The sequence below is a fragment of the Pinus tabuliformis genome, chromosome 2_2 (assembly GCF_031772625.1).
Source record: "Pinus tabuliformis cultivar Carrire ecotype Pingquan chromosome 2_2, CPIR1, whole genome shotgun sequence".
In the NCBI taxonomy this organism is placed as follows: Eukaryota; Viridiplantae; Streptophyta; class Pinopsida; order Pinales; family Pinaceae; genus Pinus; species Pinus tabuliformis.
The window spans coordinates 802,294,182-802,319,478 of record NC_142300.1 but is presented as its reverse complement, the minus strand read 5'-3'; the positions used below and the strand labels follow the sequence as shown (position 1 = coordinate 802,319,478).

At 49.5% G+C, this 25,297-nt stretch overlaps 1 non-coding gene and 2 pseudogenes across 1 annotated transcript in view; all 3 read right to left on the bottom strand.

Moving 5' to 3' along the window:
• The window catches only part of LOC149195277 (25S ribosomal RNA), a 3,374-nt gene extending 2,756 nt beyond the window's left edge, over positions 1-618 (bottom strand). The window contains exon 1 of the ribosomal RNA XR_016255526.1: positions 1-618. This exon is cut by the window's left edge and continues 2,756 nt beyond it. This is a non-coding gene — a ribosomal RNA (25S ribosomal RNA).
• Positions 619-865: 247 nt separating this feature from the next.
• LOC149195276 (5.8S ribosomal RNA) lies at positions 866-993 on the bottom strand (annotated as a pseudogene; the record flags this gene model as incomplete).
• A 2,656-nt stretch (positions 994-3,649) lies between these two features.
• LOC149195275 (18S ribosomal RNA) lies at positions 3,650-5,447 on the bottom strand (annotated as a pseudogene).
• Positions 5,448-25,297: the final 19,850 nt, after the last annotated feature.

Below are 25,297 nucleotides of genomic sequence, written 5' to 3'. Positions count from 1 at the left end.
CGAGCGCGCAGGTGCACACGGCTCGCCACAAGGGCACACACTTCGTTCCTCGACCACTGCAGCAGCAAACCGACAGGCAGTAATCCACTCGCGCTTGTGACGATGCAGCAGCCTGTGTTGGTTTGCACCTCAAGTCGAGTGGCGGACCAGCCTGAGCAGTTCCACATCCGACCGAGACGCATCGACAGCCTCCATCCGCTTCCCTCCCAGCAATTTCAAGCACTCTTTAATTCTCTTTTCAAAGTCCTTTTCATCTTTCCCTCGCGGTACTTGTTCGCTATTAGTCTCTCGCCCGTATTTAGCCTTGGACAGAATTTACCACCCAATTAGGGCTGCATTCCCAAACAACCCAACTCGCCGACAATGCCTCGTGATGCAGCAGGGTCCCGGGCCGACGGGGCTGTCACCCTCTCAGGCGCCCCCTTCCAAGGGACTTGGCCCAGGTCCACCACTGAGGATGCTTCTACAAACTACAATTCAGGTGATGCTGCCACCCGATTTTCATGCTGGGCTCTTCTTGGTTCACTCGCCACTACTAGGGGAATCCTTGTAAGTTTCTTTTCCTCCACTTAATTATATGCTTAAACTCAGTGGGTGTTCTCACCTGAGCTGAGGTCGCAAAGTTGGAGCTAAATCCGCCATACCCCATGGGAGGACAAGAGAGAACAAAGCAAGTTTGAGCGACGCCACACAATGCCTGCATCAGCTAACGCCGACTGCCCATCCAAGGGGACAAGATCACCGCTCACTGACGCACGCCACGAAACATCGCTTGAGGTATTTCAGCCGACCGCACCGCATGGGGCACAGACAAATAGCTCTGCTACTCCCTAGCATATTGGATGGAGCGCGTTTGAATGGGATGCGACGCCTAGACAAACGTGCCCTCGGCTGAGGCCTTGGGCACAAATTGCATTCAAAAACTCAATGATTCATGGGATTTTGCTACGTTCTTCATCGTAACAAGAGCCGAGATATCCGTTGTCGAGAGTCGTTTCCACGTATTATTGAAAAATCAGCCACAAAACTGAATAGGGGCACCCCCCACAACAAATGAAGGCCAAGGGGCAAAAGGAGGAAAAACACATGAGAGAAAGAGAAACAAAGGTGTCTAACCCCCTCACAGGGAGAGGCTTGAATAGAGGACAATCTCCCCCAGCCCCACGCACTCGCAAAAAGGGGGAAAATGCATGGAACAACAATCGAGAAGGACTAGGGTAGCCACCCCGGAGCTCGCACTGCTTTTAGCCCTTCCCCGACACTAGCCCACAAAAATTCCCCCTTTTCTCCGTAAAGCTAGGGACCAAAAGGAAGAAAAGGGTAGAAAACAAAGCACAAGCCTCCCAAGCCCCGTGCCTTCGGCAAAAATGGGGAATTGGAGGGGACGACGATCGAGAAGGACTAGGGTGGCCACCCCGGGAGCTCGCACTACGTTTCGTCCTTCCGGAACACCAATCCACAACAATCCCACGTTTTATCTGTAATGCTAGGGGCCACGAGGAAGAAGGGAAGAAAACAACAAGAGAGAAAGGGATATATCAACCGTGGCTACCGGCTCACAAGAGAAGGCTTCAAACAGAGAATAAGATTTTCCAACCTCGTGCCTTCATAAAAGGGGGGAACTACAGGGGACAGTGATCGAGAAGGACTAGAGTGGCCACCCTAGGAACTCGCACTGCTTTTCGTCCTTCCCGAACACCAATCCACAACAATCCCACCTTTTCCCCGTAAAGCTAGGGGACGAAAGGAAGAAGGGAAGAAAACAACATGAAAGAAAGAAAGATATCAAACACGTCTAACGGCTCACAGGGGGAGGCTCAAACAAAGAACAAGCTTCCCTACCCCCGTGCCTTCGCAAAAAGGGGGGGAACTGCCGGGGACGGCAATCGAGAATGACTAGGGTGGCCACCCTCGAAACTCGCACTGCTTTTCGTCCTTCCTAAACACCAATCCATAACAATCCCACCTTTTCTCCGTAAAGCCAAAGGGCCAAAAGAAAGAAGGGAAGAAAACAACAAGAAAGCAAGAGATATCAAACGTGGCTACCGGCTCACCAGGGGAGGCTCAAATAGAGAACAAGCTTCCCAAACCCCGCGCCTTCAGAAAAAAAGGGGGGAACTGTAGGGGACGGTGATCGAGAAGGACTAGGGTGGCCACCCTGGGAACTCCCACTGCTTTTCATCCTTCCAGAACACCAATCCACAACAATCCCACCTATCCTCCGTAAATCTAGGGGCAAAAGGAAGAATGGAAGAAAACAACACCAAAGAAACAAAGATCCCGAGAAAAGAGAGAAGCTCAATAGCACCCTGAGTAGATGTCCGCTAACCAAAAAGAAATCAAACAAGGCACCCAATCAAAAAAGCGTCCCACCTCTTCACACCCTCCCACATGCATTCAGAACAACACCCTTTCTAGCTTTACAACATAGCAAACAACCAAGCAAATAAATCACAACCTAAAATTGACCAATAGAAAAGACAAGAGCCACGATGAGACCAGTGTTTGGAGCACATCACTGAGAGGAAAACAGCCCCCCAACCCAGTGGCACAAGGATTCAAACGACAAATAGACTGCTACCAATAACACAAACCCACCCTGCCATTGCACCCCTCTGTGTACAAAATACCCAACAACCTTTCCAGCGAGAGAGTCAACGGGGGTCAAAGAATCAAACTCCAAAGAGGAGTTGTCATGGGCCGACACTCAACACTGGAGAAAGCCGCGGGGCACAAATACATCGATGGTTCAAGGCCACTAGAGAGAGGGACGTTCGCAAAGAGCACACCATGAAACAAAGAAATGATGCAAGTCGCACAAAAAACCCACAATCCAGAGGGAGGAACAATGACACAACCCGCTACTTCTTTTTCCCTTAGAAGGGGAGTGGGTCACGAGAGGACGAGGAATTCCCTCGATAGCAGAGGCACGAGATAAGATTGCCACCCTCATGCCAGTCAGAGGGGAAAATTGCGATCTCGATGGAGCTTAGACCGAGGGATGGGTTTTTCATTACCTCGACACCCAACCCTTCCACGAGGGCATGTCGAGGAATAGTCGGGAGGGACTAGGGTGTCCAACCCAACAGGTTGAACCGCTCTTCATCCATCCCATACTGACCACACCCCGACAATTTCCCCTCACAGAAGGTTTGAGCTACCAGGCGCACGCACAACCACTCCCTCCACCCAACCACCAACGAAAAAGCTCACCCAAGCAACACATCAACCGTCGCCGCCTTTTCGAGAGAACCAACTATGGAATCCCACACCCTTGGCCCATGCCTTCCAACGAACAAAAGACCGAGCACCGCCACTATGAATGAGTCCAAATTTATCCATCGTATTTACCGAGCACCTCAACTCTGCAGAAACCATGCCCGGCCAAACAGATCGTCGGAAGGGCTCCCAAGAAACAAGCTTCTGGACCGCCTGCAGAAACACATTGGGGGGAAGAAAAACAAAGGATGGGTGGGACAAGAACAATTATGGCTTGCAAGCACACACGAAAAAACAAGCGTTACCTTGAGAAAAGCAACCAACAATGTTCCCGCCAAACACCAAACCCGCTCCCCTACAGACGCACCACAAATCCCACATTGCAATCGAAACCCAACCAACCCAAACCAAAAAAGAAAACCCCTGCTATCAATGATCCTACCACAGGTTCACCTACGGTAACCTTGTTATGACTTCTCCTTCCTCTAAATGATAAGGTTCAATGAACTTCTCACGACGTCGATGGCAGCGAACCACCATCGTTGACGCAATCCGAACACTTCACCGGATCATTCAATCGGTAGGAGCGACGGGCGGTGTGTACAAAGGGCAGGGACGTAGTCAACATGAGTTGATGGCACGCACTTACTAGGAATTCCTCGTTGAAGACCAATAATTGCAATGGTCTATCCCCATCATGATGCAATTTGAAAATATTTCCCTATCCTCTCGAACCAGGAATAAAAACTCGTTGGCTGCATCAGTGTAGCGTGCGTGTGGCCCAAAACATTTAAGGGAATCACAGACTTGTTATTGCCTCAAACTTCCATGTCCTAAACGGCCAGCCCCTCTAATAAGCTGGCCACGAAGGGGAACCTCTGCGTAGCTAGTTAGCAAGCTGAGGTCTCGTTCATTATCAGAATTAACCAGACAAATCGCGCCACCAACTAAGAACGACCATGCACCACCACCATAGAATCAAGAAAGAGCTCTCAATCTGTCAACCCTTACTATGTCTGGACCTGGTAAGTTTCCCCGTGTTGAGTCAAATTAAGCCGTAGGCTCCACTCCTGGTGGTGCCCTTCCGTTAATACCTTTAAGTTTCAGCCTTGCAACCATACTCCCCTTGGAACCCAAACACTCTGATTTCTCAGAAGGTGCTGGCGGAGTCCTTAGAGCAACATTTGTCGATCCCTGGTCAGCATCATTTATGGTTGAGACTAGGATAGTATCTGATCATCTTCGAGCCCCCAAATTTCGTTCTTTATTAATGAAAACATCCTTGGCAAATTCTTTCACAGTGGTCCGTCTTTCATAAATCCAAGAATTTGACCTCTGACAATGAAATATGAATGCCCCCGACAGTCCCTATTAATCATTACTCTGGTCTCGAAGGCCAACACAATAGGACCAGACTCCTATCACGTTATTCCATGCTAATGTATTCAGAGCATAAGCTTGCTTTGAGCACTCTAATTTTTTCAAAGTAATAGCACCAGAACCGCGACCCAACTAATTAAGGCCAGGAGCACGCCGCCAACAAAAGGGATGGAAGGGCAGGTGCACATCGAGTAGGCGGACTGACCCTTATGACCCAAGATCCAACTACGATCTTTTTAACTGCAACAACTTAAATATACGCTATTGGAGTTGGAATTACCGTGGCTGCTGGCACCAAACTTGCCCTCCAATGGATCCTCGTTAAGGGATTTAGATTGTACTCATTCCAGTTACCAGAATCGATGAGCCCAGTATTTTTATTTATTGTCACTACCTCCCCATGTCAGGATTGGGTAATTTGCGCGCCTACTGCCTTCCTTGGATGTGGTAGCCGTTTCTCAGGCTCCCTCTCTGGAATCGAACCCTAATTCTTCATCACCCGTCACCACCATGGTAGGCCTCTATCCTACCATCGAAAGTTGATAGAGCAGAAATTTGAATGAAGCATCGCTAGCACAAGGGCTGTACGATCTGTCGAGTTATCATGATTCACCGGAGATGCGGGCAAGCCCACGCTGACCATTTATCTTAAAAATGCATCCCTTCCAAAGATTCAGGACTTGGTGCACGTATTAGCTCTAGAATTATGATGGTTATCCGAGTAGTATGGTACCATCAAAAAAACTATAACTGATTTAATGAGCCATCTGCAGTTTCACAGTCTGAATTAGTTCATACTTAGACATGCATGGCTTAATCTTTGTGTTAGGCCCCTATACTACTAGTGTAACCCCTTATTGTTATTAGTATAACCCACTTATTATATTGATGTACCCATGTAGTGCCCATATTGTTACTATTATGCCACATAGAAGCCCACCATTGTTACTGTTGTGCCCTACAATATTATTGTTATGTAGGCTTTGATTGTATTGGGACCACTTAGACTCCTATATATAGAAAGGAGGTATTTTCATTTGTATCATCCAAGAATTGTTCATTTATGTAATGTAAAGGAGGTTGCCCCCTCGAAGAGGCTGAATTCTAAGGCATGGGTCTCTCTTTTCTATCTTTTTGTGAGCTGGTTTCATAACATTTGGTATCAGAGCTTTGGATTCTAGGGTTTCGCTGCTCCAAACAGGCCATCGTGGCATTTTCGCTATAACTTTTTTTCTGTAACGTTTCAGAAGTCACAAAAACAACCCATTTGAGAAGAATTGGCTCTAAACTTTGGGTCTGAATTTCAGATCTTTTCGCGCGATATTTTCAGAGATATGATCTGCGGAAGTTGGTCTTTTGCAGACTCCTGAATTACACTCAAAATAGGTGACCTGGGGAAAATCGTCATAACTTTCTTTGTGAGCATCAGATTGAAATTTCGTAAGAAGGTACAAAAAGAGGACGGACTGTAGTTTCTGTTTATATATTTTTCAGAGTCAAAGGTTGAAACAGTGACACGTGAAACTTGATACAAGTTCGCTCTACTGAACTAGTCTATAATCAGGTCACTGCAGGAGATTGTGCATAACTTTTTCTTGGAGAATCCAATTTGGATCAGACTTGTGGCATTGGAAAGAGGACACAGAGGGCTACTACAGGTCACAAGTTCAGAACTTAAATATCCGAAACTACATAGTTACATTCGTTTCAAGGTAAAGCTCCTAAAATCAAGAAAAAGCAAGATGAGGAAGTTTGATGGCAAGGATCCGGTAAATTGGATACTTCAGATGGAGCAATATTTTGATATACATGGTGTACAACTGTTACAAAAGGTATGTATTGCATCTTCATATTTAGAAACAGATCAATTTTTATGGTACAAAGGGCTTTGTTCTCGTAAGAAACTTGTTACGTGGTCAATTTTCACGGAGGAAATGATAGCACATTATGAGGATATAAAGAGCAACACCTTCTTTAGAGCAACACCACAACAATTGGAAAGAGTAAAAGGGCTTTGTGACATAATGGAAAGCAAAATTATGGAAACCAGGAAGCATAGCCCTCACAACTATAAAGATGGAAGTGTTGTTTCTCACAGCCTTCCACAACCTACAAGGGCTACACCACAACAATTGGAAGAAAAAAGAGAAAAAGGGCTTTGTTACAATTGTGATAGAAAATGCACTAAAGGGCATAGGTGTGCTGAGAAGAAATTATTTTACATAGAATATGAAGAGGAGGAAGAAAAGGATCAAGAAACATCAAAAGAAGAGGATATACGTCAGGACACCACCCCAGAGAAAGAAGAAATGAATCAGACCATATCTTGTAAAGAATTGGCAAGAATTACCACTCCTCAAACACTCAAGATAGAAGGACATATCAAGAAGAAAAAGGTGCAAGACGTGAAAGATCACATCGAGAAAGAAGAAATGAATCCAACCATATCTTGTAATTCAATGGATGAAATTACCACTCCTCAAACTATCAAGATAGAAGGACACATCAAGAAGAAAAATGTTCAAGAAGTGAAATATCACATCGAGCATCAAGAAATGAATCCGACCATATCTTGTAAAGGACTGGAAGAAATTACCACTCCTCAAAAGATAGAAGGACATATCAAGAAGAAAAAGGTTCAAGTAGAGAAAGATCATATCGAGCATCAACAGCAAGTTCTCCAACTTTTAAAGGATAACACCACTTCGGTGCAAAATCAAATGAAACAACAGGTAGATCAACATCGTAGTGAAAAATGTTTTGATGTGAGTGATTGGGTATTTTTACTGCTACATCTCAAGCAAGCTATTTATGAGAAGGAAATGTTGGCAATACTACATGCACTTAAAAAATGGCGACCTTACCGAATGGGAAGACGCTTCAAGGATGAGGATGTGGAAGCATTGTTTTGTGCTATTTATATTATCCAACCAAATTGGATAAACGAAGAAACGGATGAATGGAAGAAGAACGAAGAAGTATGGCCACTTATTCAAAAGTTGCAAAAGATCCCAATTCAAGCAATATTGCCAGAAATTGAAGAGGAAGGAAAAATCATATTGGAACCTGGAGCAGTCACAGAAACAAGAACCCGACAGCTACGAAATCGATCAATTTCAGAGTATCTCATCAAGTGGAAGAACTTACCCGCTGAATATTCCACATGGGAGGACAAGAATTTTATATAGAAGCATCAAGAACTACTCAAGCGTTGAGGACAACGCTTTTTGAAGGAGAGGGGCATGTTAGGCCCCTATACTACTAGTGTAACCCCTTATTGTTATTAGTATAACCCACTTATTATATTGATGTACCCATGTAGTGCCCATATTGTTAATATTATGCCACATAGAAGCCCACCATTGTTACTGTTGTGCCCTACAATATTATTGTTATGTAGGCTTTGATTGTATTGGGACCACTTAGACTCCTATATATAGAAAGGAGGTATTTTCATTTGTATCATCCAAGAATTGTTCATTTATGTAATGTAAAGGAGGTTTCCCCCTCGAAGAGGCTGAATTCTAAGGCGTGGGTCTCTCTTTTCTATCTTTTTGTGAGCTGGTTTCATAACACTTTGAGACAAGCATATGACTACTGGCAGGATCAACCACGTAGCACCCTCCCTGTCACGCCCCTACACCTACGGTAGTCTTCCAACTGCTTATAGCGAGGTGCAGCACCACCGAACACTTTCTTTTCACCAATACTTATGTTCATGGACTACGCCTACTTTCACTTTAACATTTCTTAGCTTGTGTTTCACAACCAAGTAAACATACATTTATCCTTTATACCAATGAAGCCCATACTCATTCATTATCCATAGCAATTATAACAAGAACAACAACAATTGCAATAGTATAAAGGGGAGGGGCAACTCCCCGTAACGTGAGTCTGCCCGAATCAATATATTATATAATCATCATTTTTACAATGTACAGACTAAGTCCTTGGGAAACCAAAAATTTACACTTAGCCAAATTTTCACAACTTCGGCAAACTTGGTTTCCCAGCTCATCGGCACCTCCGCACGGTCGCCACATGACTCTCCAACCCGTCGTTCACCTCATCGCACGTCTTCGCGGGTTCGCTCTTTGTTTGGTCACAAACGCCCAAACCGTGTATCCTTGCCCACACGCAGTCCCGCTTGCCAACTCTTGACAAATGCCCAAATCGTGTGCACAACACGTAGTACCGCCTGCCCAACTCAACGACCTTCGGTTCCAACCTCCGTTTCACCTTCGTGCACACTTGCACAGTGGGCGGGCGCTCACCCGAGTCGCCAAGACACCCACGCCAAGTCGTCGCACAAACGCCTCTGCACAATACACCCGGGCACGTCTTGCCCAACGCATCCACCTCTCACCAAGAGCGCTCTCACCAAGTGCGACTCACCAAAGAGGAGCGCATGAGATATGTGCTTACCTCCTCTTAAAACTGTGCACTAGCAGCTCTCCTCCAAGAGCGAAGATGAAGTGTGAACTTCGTTGGTTGAAATGAACTCCATTGCACGCACATATATCGACTCCATCACATGTGGGTTGGCTGCCCAGCCGACCGCCCACAATCGCACATACGCACCCTTGAATGTTTGTTTTTAAGTCAGCCTTACCCACCATGGTATGTCGGCCAACCCTTCATCGTAAACCAGCAACCGTGTATAAACCATTGTTCATCCATCGCATTTTTTTCCAAGTGTCGCAGGTTTCCTCGCAAGCGGCTCGGAGAAACGTTGCAGCGTCGTGCAGAGCGTGTCCGCCCACGCGCCTGCACCTGAGGTCCTTACACTCCCACTTCAAAGGGCATTCCGGGCACTCTCTTACCGAGAGCCAACCTGAACACCCATCAAGTCAAAGAGATGTCAAAATATCATGTAAAACTTTTATGCCTTGCACCTCTTGCATCCCAAGAAGGAAGCACACGCAACATGCCAAGGACATGGCGAACAAATTGGCAGACCTGCCAAGCCATAACACACCAGGGCCACTCCTTAGTTTGTAGCCACAGCCCAACCAACAAGAAAATGAGCGATCACTCACCCACTCCCTTAGAAATGATGACTCCAAAGGCCTCCACGCCCCGCACGGAGGCCACCTAGGAGTCCACCCGGACAGCAGCAACGGTGGACCTCGATCACCCGATTGCCTGCAGTAGCCTCGATGCAAAGGAAACAAATGGAGAACTACCAACCAGGCAACCTCTATATTATAAATGAGCCACAACCCTCCCCGCTCGGCACCGAGGCCACCTAGGAATCCACCCGGACAGCAGCAACGATGGACCTCGATCTCCCAACTACCTACGATAGCCTCGATGTGTAGGAAAAGGAAGGAAATTAAAAAGAGGATGACCGACCACACAAATCCTATCATAGAGAGGCCATGCAAACCTCCCCGCGCCCGCACCGATGCCACTTAAGAGTCCACCCGGACATCATAAACAGTGGACCTCGATCGGATGATCGCCTACGGCAGCCTCGAAACAAAGGCAAGGGAAGGAAATCATACAAGACAAACAAAGCCCGCAACCTCCCTCATAAATTCCCCCCAACCCACCCCTCCCCACACAGGGGCCACCTAGGAGTCCACTTGGACAGCAGCAACGATGGACCTCAATTGCGTGATCGCCTGTGACAGCCTCAATGCAGATAGGAAACGGAAGGAAATAAAACAAGACCAACCGAGCCCACAACCTCTTTTAGAAATCCTCCCCGACCCTCCACGCCACACACCGAGGCCACCTAGGAGTCCACCTGCGACAGCAACAATGGTGGACCTCGATCACTTGACCGCATGTGGCAACCACGATGCTAAGGCAAAGGAAGGAAATAAATGAAAATCAAGAGGGTCGCTACACAATACAAGAACACATATCCAAACAGGAGGAGGGATCGGGCAGCTCCGCACCCCATGCACCCTACGTACAGGCAACCTAGGGGATTTCCCATAGCTTTACCGACCGGACGATGAATAATTTTCCCCTACGACCACCTCCAAGCAAAGGAGGGAGGTCAAAGTGTTCCACCTCGAAATCCTTCTTCCAGATAGCCTCCACCATCAATGACTATAGTAGCAAGCCTCCTCCCCGTTGGACCACGAGCACATACACAATTGAAACAACAAGTGCCCCCAAAACCTCCCCGTAGAGAGGCCACCTAGGAGTCCACCCGAGCATCAACAACGATGGACCTCGATCGCATGACCGCCTGCGACAACCTCAATGTAAAGGAAATGGAAGGAAACAAAACAACAAGACCAACCGAGCCCACAACCTCTCTTAGAAATGCCCCTGACCCTCCACGCCACGCACCAAGGCCACCCAGGAGTCCACCCGTGACAACAGCAACGGTGGACCTCGATCACTTGACCGCCTATGGTGACCATGATGCGAAGGCAAGGGAAGGAAATAAATGCAAATCAAGAGGGTCGCCGCACAATACAAGAACACATATCCAAACAGGAGGAGGGATCGGGCAGCTCCGCACCCCACGCACCCTACGTACAGGCAAACTAGGAGATTTCCCACAGCTTTACCGACCGGACGATGAATAATTTTCCCCTACAGCCACCTCCACGCAAAGGAGGGAGGTCAAAGTGTTCCACCTCGAAATCCTTCTTCTAAATAGCCCCCATCATCGATGACTATAGTAGCAACCCTCCTCCCCATTGGACCACGAGCGCATACACAATTGAAACAACAAGTGCCCCCCAACCCTCCCCTCCCTGCAGAGAGGCCACCTAGGAGTCCACCCGGACAACAGCAACGATGGACCTCGATTGCATGATCGCCTGCGGTAGCCTCAATGCAAAGGAAATGGAAGGAAACAAAACAACAAGACCAACCAAGCCCACAACCTCTCTTAGAAATGTGCCCCCCGACCCTCCACGCCACGCACCGAGGCCACCTAGGAGTCCACCCGGACAGCAGCAATGGTGGACCTCGATCACTTGACCGCCTGTGGCAACCACGATGCGAAGGCAAAGGAAGGAAATAAATTCAAATCAAGAGGCTCGCTACACAATACAAGAACATATCCAAACAGGAGGAGGGATCGGGCAGCTCCGCACCCGCCGCACCCTACGTACAGGCAACCTAGGAGATTTCCCACAACTTTACCAACTGGACGATGAATACTTTTCCCCTACGGCCACCTCCACGCAAAGGAGGGAGGTCGAAGCGTTCCACCTCGAAATTCTTCTTCCAGATAGCCCCCACCATCGACATAGCAAGCCTCCTCCCCATTGGACCAGGAGCACATACACACAATTGAAACAATAAATGCCCATAAACGTTGTGACTTAACATTACCAACCGAAAAAGCCTACCACGCACGCAAGATTCAAGGGAAAATCCAACCCCTCGATCAAACATATCGGCCAACACATCTATCAAAACCTCAAAGCCAACACAACCACGAATGATGTGCACTTTGAAAGGAATGCCAACCCTTGACTTTACAATAAGGAGAATAGCGCCTCACATCGCCCAACGGAAAAAGCAAGCAAGAGGGAGGGTAGGTGGTTTACAACCAAAACCCTTCCACGTCCCTCTTAAATGTATGCATCTCAACCGACAATGCCAACACGAAAAGAGTACAAGCACAAGACACCTACACCATAAATAGCCGAACAATGAAGAGGTTAGCCATCACAAGGAGCCACACCACAACCACCCATACAACTCGCAAAACTTGGAGCAGAAGGGGAATTGTTCACATATGCCTCCGAGGACAAGCATGGCCAACATTACCGCTCATGCGCTACCGAGTGGGTATGGAGAGAAGATGAAAATCGGACACCCTACAAATGACCCAAGGCCATTCTTGAGGCAAACGCGAAAAGCAACTCAATTACCAACCCACCTTTCACACGAAAATAAAAACCCTCCGCACCAAATAGGGAGGAGGTGAACAATATAACGAGGAGCCAATTTCAATGGAGCCACAAATGGCTGCCCAGCCCAATCAAAATTCTCTATTCGCAACAACCGATGGGCACGATAGCGACTTAGGCACGACAGAGTTTTGGGGCTTCCATTTGGGACCGCAGCAACAAAGTCTCAAAGGAGCGCCGAGAAAAATTTCAACATTCTTATCTTGGGATGGGAAAGAGGGATGGGCATGGCCAACATTACCGCTCATGCGCTATCGAGTGGGGATGGATAGATGATGAAAATCCTACACCCTACAAATGACCCAAGGCCATCGTTCAGGAAAACGCGAAAACACAGCTCGATTACCAACCCAACTTTCAAACGGAAAGAAAACCTGTCACTGGTATCATCTAGAGGGGGACAAGGGGACCAAGATGAGCCAGGGAGCCAAACCACAACAGAGCCCACAGCTCTAAGAAATTAGAGAGCAATTGTCCACATATGCCTCTGGGGACGAGCATGGGCAACATTACTGCTCATGTGCTACCGAGTGGGGATGGAGAGAAGATGAAAATCGGCCACCCTACAAATGACCCAAGGCCATCATTCACGAAAACGCGAAAACACTACTCGATTAACAACCAACCTTTCACATGGAAAGAAAAGTTGTCGCTGGTATCATCTGGATAGGGCACGAGGGGGACCAGGACGAGCTAGGGACCCACACCACAACATCCCATACAACTCCAAGAACTCGGAGAGCGGAAGGGAAATTTTTCACATATGCCTCCCAGGACCAGCGTGGCCAACATTACTGCTCATGCGCTACCGAGTGGGGATGGAGAGAAGATGAGAATCGATCGCCCTACAAATGACCCAAGGCCATTGTTCAGGCAAACATGAAAACACAACTCGATTACCAACCCACCTTTCACACAAAAAGAAAACCTATCGCTGGTATCATCTAGAGGGGCACGAGGGGACAAGGACGAGCTAGGGAGCCACACCGAAACAACCCATACAACTCCAAGAACTTGGAGAGCGGAAGGGGAATTGTTCACATATGCTTCCTAGGACGAGCATGGGCAATATTACCGCTCATGCGCTACCGAGTGGTGATGGAGAGAAGATGAAAATCGGCCGCCCCACAAATGACCCAAGGCCATCATTCAAGCAAACACGAAAACACAACTCGATTACCAACCCACCTTTCACACGGAAAGAAAACCTGTCACTGGTATCATCTAGAGGGGCACGAAGGGACCAGGACGAGTGAGGGAGCCACACCACAATAGCCCATACAGCTCCCAGAACTCGGAGAAAGGAAGGGGAATTGTTCACATATGCCTCCCTAGATGAGCATGGCCAACACTACCGCTCATGCACTACTGAGTGGGGATGGAGAGAAGATGAAAATCGGCCGCCCTACAAACAACCCATGGCCATTGTTCAGGAAAACGCGAAAACACAACTCGATTACCAACCCACCTTTCACACGGAAAGAAAACCTGTCACTGGTATCATCTAGAGGGCCACGAGGGGACCAAGATGAGCTAGGGAGCCACACCACAATAGCCCATACTACTCCAAGAACTTAAAGAGCGGAAGGGGAATTGTTCACATATGCCTCCTAGGATGAGCATGGCCAACATTACTGCTCATGCGCTACCGAGTGGGGATGGAGAGAATATAAAAATCGGCTGCCCTAAAAACAACCCATGGCCATCGTTCAGGGAAACGCGAAAACACAACTCGATTACCAACCCACCTTTCACACGGAAAGAAAACCTGTCGCTGGTATCATCTCGAGGGGCACGAGGGGACCAGGATGAGCCAGGGAGCCACACCACAACATCCCATACAGCTCCAAGAACTTGGAGAGCGGAAGGGGAATTGTTCACATATGCCTCCCAGGGCGAGCATGGCTAACATTACCGCTCATGCGCTACCGAGTGGGGATGGAGAGAAGATGAAAATCAGGAGCCTGACAAACGACCCATGGCCATCATTTAGGCAAACCCGAAAACACAACTCGATTACCAACCCACATTTCACACGGAAAGAAAACATGTTGCTGGTATCAACTGGAGTGGCACGAGGGCGACCAGGACGAGCAAGGGAGCCACACCACAACAGCCCATACAGATCCAAGAACTTGGAGAGCAGAAGGGGGAATTCTTCACATATGCCTCCTATGACGAGCATGGCCAACATTACCGCTCATGCGCTACCGAGTGGGGATAGAGAGAAGATGAAAATCAGCCGCCCTACAAACGACCCATGGCCATCATTCAGGCAAACCCAAAACACAACTCGATTACCAACCCAGCTTTCACACAGAAAGAAACCCTGTCGCTAGTATCATCTGGAGGGGCACGAGGGGGACCAGGACGAGCTAGGGAGCCACAGCACAACAACCCATACAGCTCCAAGAACTTGGAGAGCGGAAGGGGAATTGTTCACATATGCCCCCTAGGATGAGCATGGCCAACATTACCGCTCATGCGCTACCGAGTGGGGATGGAGAGAAGATGAAAATCAACCACCTTGCAAATGACCCATGGCCATTGTTTAAGCAAACGCGAAAACAAAACTCGATTACCAACCCACCTTTCACACGGAAAGAAAACCTGTCGCTGGTATCATCTAGAGGGGCATGAGGGGACCAAGACGAGCCAGGGAGCCACACCACAATAGCTCATACAGCTCCCAGAACATGGAGAGCGGAAGTGGAATTGTTCACATATGCCTCCCAGGACGAGCATGGCCAGCATTATCGCTCATGCACTACCGAGTGGGGATGGAGAGAAGATGAAAATCAGCCGCCTGATAAACAACCCTTGGCCATCGTTCACGCAAACCCAAAAACACAACTCGATTACCAACCCACTTTTCACACGGAAAGAAAACCTGTTGTTGGTATCATCTGGAGGGGCACGAGGGGGACCAAGACGAGCAAAGGAATAAAACCACAATAGCCCATACAGCTCCAAGAACTTGGAGAGCGGAAGGGGAATTGTTCACATATGCCTCCCAGGACCAGCATGGCCAACATTACCGCTCATGCGTTATCGAGTGGGGATGGAGAGAAGATGAAAATCAGCTGCCCTACAAACAACCCATGGCCATCGTTCAGGCAAACCCGAAAACACAACTTGATTACCAACCCACCTTTCACACGGAATGAAAACCTGTCGCTGGTATCATCTGGAGGGGCACAAGGGGGACTAGGACGAGCAAGGGAGCCACACCACAACAACCCATACAGCTCCAAGAACTTGGAGAGCAGAAGGGGAATTGTTCACATATGCCTCCCAACCCGAGCGTGGCCAACATTACCGCTCATGCGCTACCGAGTGGGGATGGAGAGAAGATGAAAATCGGACACCCTACAAATGACCCAAGGCCATTGTTTAGGAAAACACGAAAACACAACTCAATTACCAACCCACATTTCACATGGAAAGAAAACTTGTCGCTGGTATCATCTGGATTTTGCATGGGCGCCCGCACAATCGAGACGAAGTGACAAGGGAGAGACGGGAAAAAGAGCAGAACAAATGTGCACAAAGCCAACCTTGGGTCACAACTTAGCATTTTTGATACGGGCTCGTTGGCCCGTGCGCGCCCTCCCCCGAACGACCCGCCCGAACGAGTTGACAGAGACGCCCTCAAATGACCCGCCCGAACGAATTTGCATGGGCTGCCCACACGACCGAAACGAAGCGACAAGGGAAAGCCAGGAACAAGGGAGAGCAGGGCAAATGAGCTGCACGAATGTGCATAAAGCCAACCTCGGGTCACAACTTAGCATTTTTGATACAGGCTCGTTCGCTCGGCCACGCCCTCGCCCGAACGACCAGCCAAAACAAGTTCACACGGACTCCCTCAAATGACCCGCCCGAAGGAATTCGCATGGGCGCCCCCACTACCAAAACGAAAAGACAAGGGAGAGCTGGGAAAACAAGCTGTACGAGCATGTAGAAAGCCAACCACGGGTCACAACTTAACATTTATGATATGGGCTCATTCGCCCGGGCGCGCCCTCGCCCAAACGAGTGCACACAGAGGCCCTAAATGACCCGCCCGAACGGTTTTGCATGGGCGCTCGTACGACTGAAACGAAGCGAAAAGGGAGAGCTGGGCAAACGAGCTACACGAACGTGGACAAAACAAACCTCGGGTCACAACTTAGCATTTTTGATACAGGCTCGTTCGCCCGAATGACCCAATCGAATGAGTTCACACAGACGCCCTCAAACGACCCGCCCGAATGACTGAAACGAAGTGACAAGGTAGAGTTGGGCAAATGAGCTGCACAAACGTGCACAAAGCCAACCTTGGGTCACAACTTAGCATTTTTGATACATGCTTATTTGTCCTGGCGCACCCTCGCCCGAATGAGTTCACACGGACGCCATCAAATGACATGATCGAACAATTTTGCATGGGTGCCCAAACGACCGAAACGAAGTGACAAGGGAGAGCTAGGCAAACGAGCTGCACGAACGTGCACAAAGCCAACCTTGGGTCACAACTTAGCATTTTTTGATACGGGCTCATTCGCCCAGGCGCACCCTCACCCGAACGACCCACCCGAACGAGTTCACATGGGCGCCCTCAAACGACCGCTCGAACAATTTTGCATGGGCGCCCGAACGACCGAAACAAAGTGACAACAGAGAGCAGGGCAAACGAGCTGCACGAACGTGGACAAAGCCAACCTCGGGTCACAACATAGCATTTTTGATACGGGCCCGTTCACCCGGGTGCGCCCTCGCCCGAACGACCGGCCCGAACAAGTTCACACAGGCGCCCTCAAAAGACCCACCCGAACGATTTTGCATGGGCGCCCGAACGACCGAAACGAAGCGACAACGGAGAGCCGGGCAAACGAGCTACACGAATGTGGACAAAGCCAACCTCGGGTCACAACTTAGCATTTTTTATATGGGCTCGTTTGCCCGGGCACGCCCTCGCCCGAACGACCCGCCTGAACGAGTTCACACGGGCGCCCTCAAACAACCCGCCCGAACGATTTTGCATGGGCGCCTAAACGACCGAAACGAAGTGACAAGGGAGAGCCGGGAAAACGAGTTGCACAAATGTGCACAAAGCCAACCTCGGGTCACAACTTAGCATTTTTTGATACAGGCTCATTCGCCCAGGCGTGCCCTCGATCGAACGACCCGCTCGAACGAGTTCACACGGACGCCATCAAACGACCCGCCCGAATGATTTTGCATGGGCACCCGAACGATCGAAACGATGCGACAAGGGAGAGCAGGGCAAACGAACTACACGAACGAGCACAAATCAATCCTCGGGTCACAACTTAGCATTTTTTGATACATGCTCATTCGCCCGGGCGCGCGCTCTCCCGAACAACCTGCCCGAATGAGTTCACACGGGAGCCCTCAAACAACCCGCTCAAACGACCGAAACGAAGCGACAAGGGAGAGTTGGGTAGACGAGCTGCATGAACGTGCACAAAGCCAACCTCGGGTCACAACTTATCATTTTTTGATACGGGCTCATTCGCTCAGGCATGCCCTCGACCGAACGACCCGCCCTGTCACGCCCCTACACCTGCGGTAGTCTTCCAACCACTTATAGCGAGGTGCGGCACCACCGAACGCTTTCTTTTCACCAATACTAACATTTGTGGACTACGCCTACTTTCACATTAACATTACTTAGCTTGTGTTTCGCAACCAAGTAAACATGAAATTATCCTTTATACTTAATGAATCCCATACTCATTCATTATCCATAGCAATTATAACAAGAACAACAACAATTGCAATAGTATAAAGGGGAGGGGCAACTCCCTGTAATGTGAGTCTGCCCAAATAAATATATTATATAATCATCATTTTTACAATGTACAGACTAAGTCCTTGGGAAACCCCAAATTTACACTTAGGCAAATTTTCACAACTTCGACAAACTCGGTTGCCCAGCTCGTTGGCACCTCCGCACGGCCGCCGCATGACTCACCAACCCATCGTTCACCTTGTCACACGTCTTCGCCGATTCGCTCTTCATTTGATTGCAAATGCCCAAACCATGTATCCCTGCCCACACGCAATCCCGCTTGGACAAATCTTGACAAATGCCCAAATTGTGTGACCAACATGTAGTACCACCTGCCCAACTCAACGACCTCTAGTTCCAACCTCTGTTTCACCTTTGTGCACACTTGCACAGTGGGTGGGCTCTCACCCGAGTTGCCAAGACACCCATGCCAAGTCGCCACACAAACGCCTCTGCACAATAACCTCAGGCACGCCTTGCCCAACGCGTCCACCTCTCCACCAAGAGTTCTTCACCAAGTGTGACACACTAGAGGAGCGCATGAGCTATGTGCTCATCCTCCTCAAAACTACGCATAAGTGAATCTACTCCCAAGACCAAGTAAGAAGTGCGAAGATGGATTGATGAAATGAACTCCATCGCACGCACATATATAGACTCCATCGCATGTGGGTAGGTTGCTCAGCTGACCGCCCACCATCGCACATACACACCCTTGAATGTTTGTTTTTAAGTTGGCCTTACCCACCATGGTATGTCGGCCAACCCTTCATCACAAACCTCCAACCGTGTGTATAGACCATTGTTCATCCATGGCATTGTTTTCCAAGTGTCGCAGGTTTCGTCGCATTTCCTCCACACGCACGGTTCATCGCACCCTCCCATCGCACTATCGCACACCCATCGCGCGCCTGTGCACGGTCACCTGGCACCCAACCGCACCACAGCTCTGAGGACCTTACATCCTCCTCCACCTAAAATCATTGTCGTCCTCGACAACATACCATCCTAGTAGCCATCCACCAAGATCATCCATGATGTCAACTCCTCCACATACTGCAACTATCACTGCATCATATGTAGAACCACTGTCTCCACCATGTCTCGCCTCGACAACCATCTGTCACCAAGACCACATACCAAGGTATACACCTCATCGGTATGTCATCCACTAGAGATCATCTCAATCCATTATCATCGATCACCCTGTCACAATCTCCACATGTTGCTCCACCATGGAAGGCTGGTCCCTCCATCCAATCTACATGCCCACTGCAACATCCCATGTCGACCTCATCATGTGTCATCATGGGAACTGCTACCATGATACTCCAACACAATGCTAACACATCTCTGCACATTTAGCTCCCTCATGTTTGAACTAGTCAGATGGCCAGTCCAACTGTCACACTCAATCATGAGAATGCACATCCTCATGCTACCATCAGTTGTTCCTCAAAGCATCTTGTCACATCCTCAACTTGATCAAGAATCCATCTTCATATAAGTAATCCATGCTCAGGTCCATGAAGTAGTCTTCCTCTCATCTGCAACATGTTGTCCAAGTAGTTGAGTCTTGGCTCAACCCATGCCCAAGTCAAGTCACCATCATCATCGTAACTCCATCACTCCAAAGTGTCTCATATCGATCCTCCACATCAAGTCACTCTTCCAAGCCATGCCCATACATGTACTTTGAAAGTATGCATCCCATACTGCATCAAAGTCTCTGACCTTAGCTCCTCAATGCATCAGATCCTCTAAGTCCACCATATATGAAGTCCCTAAAAGTCACAACCTCATGTCATCATGAGCTCCATAATCTGCTCACAACTCCATCCAAGTCCATGGTCTTGTTGTACATAAGTGCACAACCTCTCCATCGGCTCATAAGTAAAACATCTCCATGTCATATCAGCAATTCCATCTGCACAACATCCCTGCCTTGGCACTCTTCCTTTGATGTCCATGACATCTCTACAAGTGCTCCCACACAATGTCCCTACATAAGATTGCCATGCTCCATGCCTCCAACCTGATGTCCATGACTAAGTTGCCCATGTAGTCCAACCAAATAGACCCATCACAACAATCAGTCATCCTCATCCAAGTCTACAATCTTCGGTTTAGTGAACTCGGTCACCCAACCATATCATCATGTCATGAGTCCCTCCATCATAGCTCCTTCACCAAAGTGTCCACCAAGACTATCTCTTGGTCTCGGCCATGAGAATTCCACCCAAGCATCATCATCATACCTCAAGTGTGTGCCCTCCTCAATATGTCCATGAGTCATGCCGGGCACTTAGCCAATATTCCATATGGCTAAAGCATGACCCATTCCTCCACAACGATCATCATGTTCCTCCCTTGTCAAGGGCCTTTGTACCTTCTACCATAAGGTCACAAACGACCCGAACAAGTCCTGCAACAATCAACAATCTTTTCTCTTCATCATCATCATCATGAGGCTCCTTCATGTGAGTGACCTCATCCATCCATGCCTACAAACTGCATGATCCTGGTCCAACTTGATCAACCTCAAGTTCATCCTCCATTGTTGTCATGTCTGCAACATCTTCAAACATCATGGCTTCCTCTTCCTTGATAGCACAATCTGCAACTTCACCTTGCTCCATTGTCCAACCAAGTTGAAGAATTTTGTCTTCAACATTATTTTCCAAGACTGCAAGCTTCTCTCGAATCCGGGGATTCTCTTCGTTCAACCTCTTCAACCTGTATAAGGTAAGCAAGAGCTTCCCTTCACATTCTTCCAAACCTGCCATGCCTTGTCATTCATCTTGGTCCAAGCACTAAGCTTCACCTCTACTAAACTTGTTTCACCATTCACCAACTTCACCAAGTTCCCTGCAGCCATGAACCGGCCCTTGTTCCACTTGTATGTGAAACTAGCTTCCTTCACCTGCAAGTACCTGCTTCCACTATCACTTCATCACGAGCAACCTTTCTCACCAGCTCCAATTGAGCTCTGATACCAACTATCACGCCCCTACACCTACGGTAGTCTTCCAACCGCTTATAACGAGGTGCGGCACCACCGAACGCTTTCTTTTCACCAATACTAACATTCGTGGACTACGCATACTTTCACATTAACATTACTTAGCTTGTGTTTCCCAACCAAGTAAACATGCAATTATCCTTTATAGTTAATGAAGCCCATACTCATTCATTATCCATAGCAATTATAACAAGAACAACAACAATTGCAACAGTATAAAGGGGAGGGGCAACTCCCCGTAATGTGAGTCTGCCCGAATCAATATATTATATAATCATCATTTTTACAATGTACAGACTAAGTCCTTAGGAAACCCCAAATTTACACTGAGCCAAATTTTCACAACTTCGGCAAACTCGGTTGCCTGGCTCGTCGGCACCTCCGCACGATCGCCGCATGACTCTCCAACCCGTCGTTCACCTCGTCGCACGTCTTCACCGGTTCGCTCTTCGTTTGGCCGCAAACACCCAAACTGCGTATCCCTACCCACACACAGTCCCACTTGCCAACTCTTGACAAATGCCCAAATCGTGTGACCAACACATAGTACCGCCTGCCCAACTCAACGACCATCGGTTCCAACCTTCGTTTCACCTTTGTGCGCACTTACATAGTGGGCGGGTGCTCAGCCGAGTCGCCAAGACACCCACGCCAAGCCGCCGCACAAACGCCTCCGCACAATCACCTCGGGCACGCCTTGCCCAACGCGTCCACCTCTCCACCAAGAGTTCTTCACCAAGTGCGACACACTAGAGGAGCACATGAGCTATGCGCTCATCCTCCTCAAAAATGCGCACACGTGAATCTACTCCCAAGACCAAGTAAGAAGTGCGAAGATGGATTGATGAAATGAACTCCATCGCACGCACATATATAGACTCCATCGCATGTGGGTGGGCTGCCCAGCCGACCGCCCACCATCGCACATACACACCCTTGAATGTTTGTTTTTAAGTCCACCTTAACCACCATGGTATGTCGGCCAACACTTCATCGCAAAACTCCAACTGTGTGTATAAACCATTGTTCATCCATCGCATTGTTTTCCAAGTGTCGCAGGTTTCGTCGCATTTCCTCCGCATGCACGGTTTGTCGCACCCTCCCGTCGCACTATCGCATGGCCATCGTGCATCCGTGCATAGTCACCCGGCGCCCAACCACACCGCAGCTCCGAGGACCTTACACGCCCGAACGCGTTCACACGGACGCCCTCAAACGAACCACCTGAACAATTTTCCAAGGGCGCCTGAACGACCGAAACGACGCGACAAGGGAGAGCTGGGCAAACGAGCTGCACGAACGAGCACAAAGCCAACCTCGGGTCACAACTTAGCATTTTTTGATACGTGCTCATTTGCCCGGGCACGCGCTAGCCAGAACGACCCACTTGAACGGGTTCACACGGGCGCCCTCAAACGACCTGCCCGAACGATTTTGCATGGGCGCTCGAACGACCGAAACGAAGCGACAAGGGAGAGCCGGGCAAACAAGTTGCACGAACGAGCACAAAGCCAACCTCGGGTCACAACTTAGCATTTTTTGATACGGGCTCGTTCACTCGGGCATGGCCTTGGCCGAACGACCCGCCCGCACGAGTTCACACGGGCGCCCTCAAATGACCCGCCCGAACGAGTTCACACGGGCGCCCTCAAACAACCTGCTCGAACGACCGAAACGAAGCAACAAGGGAGAGTCGAGCAAATGAGCTGCACGAACATGAAAAAAGCCAACCTCGGGTCACAACCTAGCATTTTTTGATACGGGCTCAATCGCTTGGGCGCGCCCTCGACCGAACGACCCACCCGAATGAGTTCACATGGACGCCCTCAAACGACCCGCCTAAACGAGTTCACATGGAAGCCCTCAAACGACCCGCCCGAACGACCGAAACGAAGTGACAAGGGAGCATCGAGCAAACGAGCTACATGAACATGCACAAAGCCAACCTTGGGTCACAACTTAGCATTTTTTGATACAGGCTTGTTCGCCCAGGCGCGCCCTCGCCCGAACGACCCGCTCGAATGAGTTCACACGGGCGCCCTCAAACGACCCGCATGAACGATTTTGCATGGGCGCCCGAACGACCGAAACGAAGCGACAAGGGAGAGCCGGGAAAACGAGCTCCATGAACTTGCACAAAGCCAATCTCGAGTCACAACTTAGCATTTTTTGATACGGGCTGGTTCACCCGGGCTATTTCTCGCCCGAACGACCAGCCCGAACGAGTTCACACGGGTGCCCTCAAACGACCTGCCCGAACGATTTTGCATGGGCGCCCGAACGACTGAAACGAAGCGACAAGGGAGAGTTGGGCAAACAAGCTACATGAACTTGCACAAAGGCAACCTCAGGTCACAACTTAGCATTTTTTGATACGGGCTCGTTCGCCCGGGCGCGCCCTCACCCGAACGAGTTCACACGCACGCCCTCAAACGACCCGCCCGAACGATTTTGCATGGGCGCCCGAACGACCGAAACGAAGTGACAAGGGAGAGCCGGGTAAACGAGCTGCACGAATGTGCACAAAGCCAACCTCAGGTCACAACTTAGCATTTTTTGATACGGGCTCATTCGCCCGGGCGCGCCCTCGCCCGAACGAGTTCACACGGGCGCCCTCAAACGACCCGCCCGAATGAGTTCACACGGGCGCCCTCAAATGACCCGCCCGAACGAGTTCACATGGGCGCCCTCAAACGACCTGCTCGAACGAGTTCACACAGGCGCCCTCAAACGACCCGCCCGAACGGGTTCACACGGGCGCCCTCAAATGACGCGCTCGAACGATTTTGCATGGGCGCCCGAATGACCGAAACAAACTGACAAGGGAGAGCCAGGAAAACGAGCTGCACGAACGTGCACAAAGCCAACCTCGGGTCAAAACTTAGCATTTTTTGATACGGGCTCATTCGCCTGGGCGCGCCCTCGACCGAACGACCCGCCCGAACGAGTTCACATGGACGACCTCAAATGACCAGCCCGAACGAATTTGCATGGGCGCTCGCACGACCGAAACAAAACGACAAGGGAGAGCCGGGCAAACGAGCTGCACGAATGTGCACAAAGCCAACCTCGGGTCACAACTTAGCATTTTTGACACGGGCTCGTTCGCCCGGGTGCACCCTCGCCCGAACGAGTTCACACGGGCACCCTCAAACGACCCGCCCGAACGAGTTCACACGGGCACCCTCAAATGAGCCGCTCGAACGACCGAAGCGAAACGACAAGGGAGAGTCGGGCAAACGAGCTGCACGAACGTGCACAAAGCCAACCTTGGGTCATAACTTAGCATTTTTTACACGGGCTCATTCGCCTAGGCACACCCTCGACTAAATGACCCGCCCGAACGAGTTCACACAGACGCGCTCAAACAACCCACCCGAACGTTTTTGCATGGGTGCCCGAATGACCGAAACGAACTTACAAGGGAGAGCCAGGCAAACGAGTTGCATGAACATGCAGAAAGCCAACCTCGGGTCACAACTTAGCATTTTTTTATACGGGCTTGTTTGCCCGGGCGTGCCCTCGACCGAACGATCCACCCAAATGGGTTCACACGGATGCCCTCAAATGACCCGCCTGAAAAATTTTGCATGGGCGCCCGAACAACCGAAACGAACCGACAAGGGAGAGCTGGGCAAACGAGCTGCACAAACGTGCACAAAGCCAACCTCGGGTCACAACTTAGCATTTTTTGATATGGGCTCGTTCGCCGGGGCGCGCCCTGGCCCGAACGACTCGCCCGAAAGAGTTCACACAGGCACCCTCAAACGACCCTCCCGAACGAGTTCACACGAGCGCCCTCAAATGACCCGCCCGAATGATTTTGCATGGGCACCCGAATGACCGAAACGAAGCGACAAGGGAGAGCCGGGAAAACGAGCTACATGAACGTGCACAAAGCCAACCTCGGGTCACAACTTAGAATTTTTTGATACGAGCTCATTCACCCGGGCATGCCCTCGACCGAACGACTCGCCCGAACGA